Raw genomic sequence first — 9667 nt, 5'->3', positions numbered from 1 at the left:
GATAAGTAGCTTATTTGATTAATGCCATAGGCCTAAATATATTTACTAGGGAGTAAATCCTATTGAGCTCAGCTGGAATTCTGAGTAAATGTGCTTAGGATTGCGCTGTGAGTGCAAAGCTATTGACAAACATTGAAAAAGAGAAAATGGCCTACATAACGGGGGGAGGGGGGAATGTGAAATGCAATGATGTCCTTAGAATCTTGCTCATGAGACAAACAAACAGAATTAGGGATCTAGAGAAACAATAAAATCACATTAAAAATATTCAAGTACAGTATATCAGTCTAGAAATAACAACATAATTTCAAAGAGACAACAGTGGCCAACATTCTGACTAAGGCTACACGTGTGCTTCGTGAGATGCACCCAGGCAGCAGAAGGCTTCTACCAACTCAGCGATGGCAATCACATGTGGTAGGGGTGGGTTTTGCTGACCTTCTTTCCCCCAGGAAGTCTCCTGTGCCACCCGAAGAATCGTTCTTGGGGACATTCTCTTGGGTGGCTCAGGACCCTTCTGGGAGAAGGGGAGATCAGTGAAATTCACCCCATATGCACACACAGTAGTCAGAAAGACTTCCATAGCACTGGCGCTTCTTCTCACAGTGCATGTGCGAGATTAGTGCATGTGCAGGATGTTGGCCAATGTCTTGGTTCTATGTGTCACTGAACTTAAGGAGCAGGGAGAGGATTTGGCTGAGGGAGCAGAACTTAGAAGTGCAGCACAAGGGGCTTTATGAGAGTAGAGGCAGAAGGAAGGCCTCTTATGGGGCATCCGCAAGGATGTATTGCTACAAGTTATTACTTGCTAATAACATTGCTACAAGCTATTAGTATGGAATACTATTATGGGGAAAACGTAGGGCAGGGCTTTAGCAGTTGGAATGACAAGTGGGGCAATTGCAAAGACAGTTTGTGTGCAGGACAGGCTACCAGCTTCTGCTGCTGAGTGCTGCCTACAGGGGGATTTCAAAATATAACCAGAAGCAGGACAAGATAGGTAGACCATTTATCTTGCTTTTTGATAAGTGCCCTATTTGCTCATGCCCAAGTTCTTCTCTGAATTTCAAAGATTTCTGAAGATTAAAATTATATGTTTGGAATCACATAAATGGAACTGTTGTAAACCACCCAGAGACTTGTGTTTTGGGTGGTATATACATGTGTTTAACAAAAACAACAACTGAATAAACAGTACTGATCAACATTAAAGAACTTGTTCATTATTATTATTATTAGAGCACCACAGCTTTTTATGACATGGATGTGCCCCAACACTTAAAGACAACCCCCACAATTGGGCCAGCAGTGATTCAGGAATTCAGGAAGTATAAAAGACGCCTTAATTATTTATTGCAAGAGGATAAGTTTCCATGTGGTAAAGAAACATCTTGTGGGAACAGAGCAATGAAATATTACAAGATATATAGCAGATCTGACACTACAGCTTAACTAATTAAAATAAATCAGCTAGGAACAGCATAAATTTATTTATTTATTTATTACATTTTTACAGTGCTCCATCCAAACGTTATGGGCAGTGCACAACAACAAATTCACACCCATGAACAATCATTACAAACAACAACCACTTATTAACAAACCAAATCAATACTTATGGGATTGCAAATGCAGGACATGCACCAAGGATCAGCCAACTTGATCCCTGGCTAAGGGCCCATGGCCAGCTCCTGAGGCCTTAGTGAAAAGAGATAGTGGCCACTCAAGAAGTGCTCCAAGATGTTATGGCTCCCTCAAACCCTTGTGCGGGGTTACTTTAGCAGTGGTGACTTAGAGTCTCTTTGTAAACTGTGTTGGCAGCTGCCATTTTCCTTTCCCATTATACAATACCGCCATCCGATTTTGTCTGGTGATGCAATGTTGAAGACATTGCATTATAGGTAATACAAGTGGTGTCTGCTAGTGCAGCTGTGCCACCCCACTACTGCTGCTAAGGGGCCTCGCAAAGACACTTGGCCAAGGGTCCCTGGCACCAGCATTCTCCAAACTAAAGGAGCAACTTAAGCAATGGCTCATGTTTAACAGATTCTGGATTGGGTTGAGTGGTATTTCACTTTCCAGAGGCAGGCTATACGAGCTAGGTAAAGAAGAAAAGATTAACATTAAGCCATCATCATATGTCAGCTTTATTACAACCATGAGTTGATGCATCCACAGTCTTCCATGAAAGTTAAACCGATGAAAGGTGTTTAGGACCATGCAGGAGTACCAATAAAATAATTGCTCACAGCTCAGTTAAGCTCTTCTTCTATAACCATGCACCACAACATAGAATAATGCCTAGTTCCTAGTCCATAAAAGGCCTTCCATTGAAGTAGCACGGCACTGTTACATTAATTGTTCAGTGGTGTAGCCTTGCACTATTCGGCCTGCATGCAAACATTGTCTCTTGGGTCTCATTACCTGTGATATAAGGAGATCGCTTCGTACTTGATGAGAGAAACAAAGCTCAACTGTAGCTGTCTAAATTGTAAGAGGCTTGACAGATAAAAAATAATGAAACTAAGTCACTTTAGGAGCAAGGCATTCTTTTCCATCTCCAAATGTAATTTTAATGCAGCAAACAGCACTGATGCATGTACTCTGAGTGACGATGAATTGCTTTGTTATTTGTCAGTAATGAGTAATTACTCTGGCAAGCTCACGGTTGCTTGACAGGAGCAATATCTGAATGTATCAATTAAAGAAAACAATGAAGCCAAGCTTTGAAAGCAAACCCAGGTCTCCTCAACAGATTTAGATTGTGGGGGGAGGAAAAACGTGGGTGAAAACTTCAACAAGGGTAGCACTGCTATTACGAAATGGTACGGGCAAGGGCACCAATGATGGCACACCACTGCACCACTCAGTGTGTTTGCTTACAGTTAGCATCCACACTTCCACTTGGTCTTTCCACCCCAGTCCTCCACTTCTGCAGGTGGGGGCAACACTGAGGCTGGGGCCAGAGCAATCACACTATTTAATAAGAAACATGCTTTTCTACGGTAGAGTCATAATTCTCACAACCAACTGCCTGCATGGCTTATCTTAAGCTGCAGAGGGCAATGCTATGCATTTAAAAATGAGAATGCTGTAGGCTTTTTTGAATTTACAAGCACTTTTAATTTTGACAACCAACCTCATGTCAAACTTATTTTCAGGATCAGAGTCTGGTCTTTAACCAAAAGTAAACCCAGGTAAGTAATTATTGAGTCCTTTTTAGAACACCAGACTTGTTCTGTTTGCAAATTCAAAATGTTTGTTTAATTCTTTTCAAAACAGAACCAACCCTTTCCGGGGACTGGTCCTGTCCATGCTTACTGATAGAGAACTCCTACCTCTTTCTTCCACTTGCTGACTGATGTGTGTCACTCCATGATAAGACGAACACTTGCCCAATGCCTGACTGCCCCTAGTCTTCTCGGATGGTCTGCCTGTCTCTCTCTGTCTACATCCTCCATCTGCCAACCTTGCCCTACCATACAATTATTTATACAATAAATAAATGAAATACATAAAATTAGGCTTGCCAACTTTCCCAGACTGGCCTTGAATCTACTGGAACTGGCATCTTTCTCCCAGGGATGATTGAAAGCGATCCAAGCTTAGCATTGTGAAAATTGCTGTTTTTAAAAACAAACCCTCTGCTTGGCAACACTACATTTAGTCCACTACTAATGCTACATATAGAGCCCATTCTCACGACTGGAGAATAGGCTCAGACAGGGCGAGGGGAGGAAGCTGCGAAAAGCTTACCTTCCCCGCAGACAATCCAGTCCACGTTGCTGTGTGGCCAGATTGGCCACCCAGACCATTGCCAGCTTCTGCTGGGAGCAGGGAGGGAGCAGGGAGATTGCGGGGGCTGGGAGGGCCCCTGAGCTTCCATAATGCACTGCGTAAGTGCACGGTACATTATGGGGAGCCTCCTGAGGCCGGTTGGGAGGCTACTTGTGTGTAGGTGCCATGCAAAACTGCACGGCACTGACGCACGAGCATTTGGCCTACTTTGGGGGCGCTATCTCATCCAAAATGTGGGCTAAGCATTGGGCTCCCTAAGCAGGCTTGCTGCCGTGCCCCCCACCAGGAGCCATGTGGCTCCCGGCAGCACACACAGGCACAGAAAACTGGGCTGGGCTTCCTTAGCCCAGTTTTCAGTGTGCATGTGAGTAGCTTCATAGTCTGCTACAAACATATGCCATTCTCTGTAACTGCAATACTGCCGTTCTAACTGTAGCTGGCGCTGTGTCTGGAACTCAGAGAGTGATGTAAGCATTGCTATCTGAGTACGTGAGCCCGCTGGGGAGGTCGGCAGCATCTGGGGGGGACAAATGCGTGTTGCCATTTTTTGACAAGAGGGATATACCTCTAAAGATGGAAAGTGAGTGATAGCATTGCAATACTTCCAGCTTTCAGTGTGTTTTCATGCTTTTATTGTCTTGACCATCAGGTCTGCAGTGGCCAAATTTGCAATGCTGTCCTAAAAACTTGTAAGAGGTTTTTTTTTTGTGTTTTGTTTTGTTTTAACTACTATGAAATTTTACCAGTATTGTCAGAGGAATGGAAATGAAATTTGGCTGGAATGTTCTCCAAACATTATTCAATGGAGAGACTGCAACGATTTGTTGCTTGTTCCCCTAACCCGAGCCCTTTGATCTGTGCAAACATGACTGCAAATTTACCACAGCCATTCAGGGGTTGTCGTTCAGGGCTAATGAGGGGTGATAACACAGAGAAAGCATAAGTACAGCAATGCTATTCCCTATTTTCCATCTGGGGGTGGTGGTGGTGGTGGTGAGATGTTGCCCAAAATCACTATGAGCATTCCTCCCTTGAGATGGTACCAATGGTCGAAATTTGAGGGCCTGGCTCATGTGCTACCTTGATTATACTGGATAATAATGTCCCTCCTGTCACTCTCTGTTCAGCATCCATTTTGATGGCCTGACATTTTGCCTCAACACTATCAAAAATAAAAGCAGAGGGGGAAAGCTAGGGGTTAATGTGCCACTGGCCCCACAGTGTCCTGAGCATCAGGGTTGATTTGGGCCTTTACATTAGTTTCAGGATTATTTTGATGTTTCCTCCACCCTTCTAGCACATTAAGCTGTTTTGGAACTGCCTAGTCTAATAGATCTGACAGGCTATTGATTCCCCTGCCTTACTAGTCATTTTATAACTGAGATGTGTAGCATTTATGTGGAATGAAAGCCACCAAGCTGGTGAAATGCCAAACACCAGTTAATGTCTTTGGTGTTGAGCAATCCAATTAACACTCCCTTCCATGGGCACAATTTATGTTACAGCTCTAATAGAATTGCAGACTGGAGACACTTACAACACATAAAAGTGGCTCTGTTGCTTTTTACTCATTAATAGGAATTTTCTCTTACTAAGAGGGTAAAAAGACATCCATAATTAAAAGTTGAGGCCTGGGCAAGGACAGACCAAATTCCCAGAATTTCACTGCTGTTGCTGCTGCTGTCAAAGGAGGAAAAGTTTCTTATTCTTTTTGCAAAAAAAAAATTCCTCACTATGATGAAACAAGCACAAAACGGGGCGGGGGGGGGGGATACTGAAGAGAAGATGATATGTGACTGACTGGCATATGATTCTTTACTTTTTAAAAATCGTGCACATATATAATTCAAATAAAAACAATTTCAACAATTCTTAGCATTCCAGCAAATCATATGCTTGTACATTATCCTGTATTTTGATGTTTGAGAATGTCCATTCTTTATTTGTACTTATTTGGAAACAGGGGCGTAGCAAGGTTGAAGTGGGCCCAGAGACAAGATTTTAAAATGGGCCCCCTCCTCGATGAAGCGCAGCTCATGAAGTAAAGAAATCTTAAATGAGGCTGAATAATGGTAACAAAAAGCGTGGTAAAGTTTACACACACACACACACACATACACACACACACATATATATATACACACACACATATATAAAAATCCTAAATTATTTTTTAAAAGCTTTTGTAAATTGTGGATGATGCAACTCATTTAATGGTACTAGAGAAAGACATGGTAGCTCCAGGTCTTAACACTCACATCCATTTCGGAGGATGAATACAACTGAAGGAAGCCTGGGCAGAAGCGCAGCTGGGGGAGTCAGTCATATGACTTGCCTCTGGGGGGGCCCCAAGGCAATGGGCCCCCAGACAACTGTCTCCCTTTGCCCTATTATAGTTACGCCCCTGTTTGGAAAGTATGGCTTGACATTCAGACTAATTTACTCAGTAGTACTACTCAGGAGTTACTCTAAAGGACTAATTAATTTCAATAGGCCTACTGTTGAGTAGTTTAGAAGGATGTTAGCCAGTAGTCCTGCAGTTACATGGATAACATGTAAAGGAGGCCAAATTTAAAAGTGTAGCCCATGCTGATCATCCATTCTTTAGAACTACCTTCTTTCTTATGTCCTGTCTGTATATTTGTGGCCAGTTGATAGCCATTTCATACATTATAGCCCTCACATGGAGCCCCTGCCAAAATTTATGTATGATGTCACTCTGTAGTCCTATTCAGATATTATGTAGTTTGTGCAGATAGATTAGAGATGTTCATCGATCAGACCTTGTGATTTGATTCAAGCTCGAATCGAATCACAAAATACTCAGATTGGTTTGATTGGCAATTCTGATGTATCAGCTTGAATAAATTTGAGTGATTTGACCATAAGGAACAATGGGGAAATTGAATCACCCCATTGTGCCCCATGGGTAGGTCCTAGGGACACCAAAGTGAGCTGGTTGGTAGGGCATGATGGGTGCTACCACCCAACCTCCACCCAAAAAGGGCAAGTGGGCAACTTTTTTTAAGCTTTCCCCCCAACCCCCATAGGATCCTATGGGGGTTTGCGGGAAAAGGTCATTTTTAAAAACTGCCTGCTTGTCCATTTCTTTTGTCGGTTTGGAAGGAGGTAGCACCCACCATGCCATACCACCCAATCCACTTTGGAGTACCTAGAACCTATTCATGAGGAACAATGGGGTGTTTCAATTTCTCCATTGTTCCCTATGACTGAAACAATCAGAGTGCACAAATTTTGCAACTCTGCCTTGAAAAATACTGCAGAAGTACACATTCCCCCCCACCCAACATAGAATACCACATTTTGCCAAACACACAATCCAAAAATGGCCCAAAAAAATCCACTGCCAGCCACAGTGCCTGCACTGCATTAACATCACTGGCACAAGTTGCTTTCTCACACACAGGTATGACTCCTTACTTCAGCATTGCAACAGCTACCACAGCAGCACCCTTAGCAGCTGGCATGCACAGCCATAAGCTCAAATAGAATAACCTCACATTTTGACTGAGTACACCTTGCAATACAGATTGCAGAGCAGACAAGACCAGAGAAGTGAGTGAAGCACGACTTAGTCTCAAGACCAGACATTGGTGGGGGGCGGGGGGGGGGGAGGAGAGAGAGGCCACTGTCAATTTCTTGCCACAACACCATTTCACAAACAGACTAACCCATGGAAGGCAGGCAGGCTTGCACACAAGTTCTGCCTTTGTCAATCTGAGATCCAGCAAAACCAGATAGTTAATAATATAGCAGCAATAGCACAGCATATCATACTCAGTGCTGAAAAAAGAAAACCACAAGATAATGCCTTCCTTTATTTCTTCCTTCCTCCTCTCCTGATGTATCCTTTCTAAGGGCACATTAAGGGTTCTCTCTGCCTCCACTCCCCAGGCCCTTTGAAAATATTTTGAATTCCTTCCTTTTTTGTTCCCCCTCCCTCCACCCAGCCAATGGGGGCACACTTGCCCCTGACAACACTTGATTTGTATGATAACAAGCAAACCAAGAAGCAAACAGATCTCAAGCCAATTGGAAGCCAGTGCCAGAAAACCAATCAGCAAGGGGAGAAAGCCCACTAGAATGGTGATCAAATTACTTGAATTGATTCGAGCTTGAATCAGGGTTGATTAGATTCAAATTTGAATCAGGCCCTTTATTCTAAGGGTGATTCAATTCAAGTATGAATCATTTGAATTAGCCTGATTCGAGCTCAAATCAATTAGACTCAAATCAATTTGTACATCTCTAATACAGATTTTTTGTGTGAATATTTTACGACATATGTGTTCATGTTAAATGTGAACCTGGGTACATGCCCCTGAAATGCAGGATACGCTCTACATTCACCCATTATCCTCTATAATAAAAGGCTTAAGTGTGATCCCGTGTCCCTCTGCCCGTGTCTTTCTCGGCCGTTCTGGGCATGCACTCCGCGCATGCCCAGAATGTCCGAGAAAGATACGGCCGCAGAGACACGGCGGCCATGTTGAGGACAGCAGCAGCCGAAGAACGGGCAACGGGGAGGGCAGAGTCGGCAGCGGGTGGACCGGGAGGGCAGAGGGGGCAGCGGTGGGAACGGAGGAAGATACGGCCGCAGAGACACGGTGGCCATAATGACGAGAGTGGTGGACGAAGAACGGGCTATGGGGAAGGCAGAGACGGCAGTGGGGGGAAGAGGCGGCGGGGGAAGGCCTGGCGGCCTGGTGGCACTGCCGAAGCCGGGCAGGGGGAAGAGGACCCCCCACCCGAAACCACCACCAACAGACGGGGTGAGGAGGTGGCGGGGGAAGCCGGAAAGGGGAGGCTGCGGTGGTGGGGGGCCCTTGACCAGCCGGGGAGACCGGCTGCGGCATGGAGGCTGGAGGCAGCGCGAGGGGGAATGGCGGCGGGGGGCCCGGAGCGCACAACTCTCCTAGCGCCCGTTAATTTAACGGGCCTAAAATAACTAGTGTTCAACATAGTGTGTGAACAACTGTAGGTGCATACAGATCTATACATGCATATACTGTATATAGATTGTACAGGCATTGAACTTAATGTCTGAGTCTGGCTTATGTGACTTCTATAAAATTTTGACAGTTCCTGTTCATGTAGTTCAATCTAATGCAGTAGATACTCTCCACAGCAGTACAGAATTATATCATCAGCCACATGCTGCATTGGGATTCTACAGGGACATTCACACCCTACCCATTGTGAGCCAGTCATGTGCAGATGCCGCCACGCAGTTTTAGCATGCAACGGAAATCCCCATGACAGTCTATGATGGCATACAAAAAGTCAGACGTTGTGCATGATGCACCTAGACATAACCAGTTCACCACAGAGGAGTCTATTTCCAGCTGCTGCCACACACTCAATGGCTGTGAATTGACCCTCTTCTTAATGTGGACTCAAAAATATTTTTCCCCTTTCTTGCAGGATAGGGGAAAAATAGAACTTCAGGAGCAGGATAGAACTAGCAGGATAGAACTTCAAATGGATTCATGTTTTCTAGAAGTTGGCCTAAGAGGTCATATCAAAGCTTCAGGCAAATTACACAGAATTTCTTCATTCTGCCAAGTTGCAAGCATTTCTGATTTAAATTATTAATGCAGATAAATGTATTTCCCTGTTGTCATTGTACAATAATATTTTTCTGCAAGGGAATCCCATGCAAACATTAAATATGAATGAGAGGAAAGAATGCTTCTTGTCTTTAATATTAAAGTACTTTTGAAGTGGAAAAGAGATTTGCTGCTAATAATATAGATATTTTGGTTGCTTTTCCAAATCAAAGAATCTCCAAGTACTTCTGAGCTGTGGTGTTACTTTTATCTTTAAAAAATGTTTACCTTTTGATTTT

The 9667-nt window shown here is 43.9% G+C and overlaps 1 long non-coding RNA gene across 1 annotated transcript in view; it reads right to left on the bottom strand.

The window, feature by feature from the left end:
* Window positions 1–1349: 1349 nt before the first annotated feature.
* Window positions 1350–9667, bottom strand: part of LOC128341207 (uncharacterized) — a 30992-nt gene continuing 22674 nt past the window's right edge. Inside the window, exon 4 of the long non-coding RNA XR_008314263.1 lies at window positions 1350–2098. This is a non-coding gene — a long non-coding RNA (uncharacterized LOC128341207). The remainder of the gene's footprint in view (window positions 2099–9667) is intronic.

The sequence above is a fragment of the Hemicordylus capensis genome, chromosome 1 (genome assembly GCF_027244095.1).
Source record: "Hemicordylus capensis ecotype Gifberg chromosome 1, rHemCap1.1.pri, whole genome shotgun sequence".
NCBI lineage: Eukaryota > Metazoa > Chordata > Lepidosauria > Squamata > Cordylidae > Hemicordylus > Hemicordylus capensis.
The sequence above is the reverse complement of the archived record's forward strand: the minus strand, read 5'-3'. Positions and strand labels throughout refer to the sequence as shown.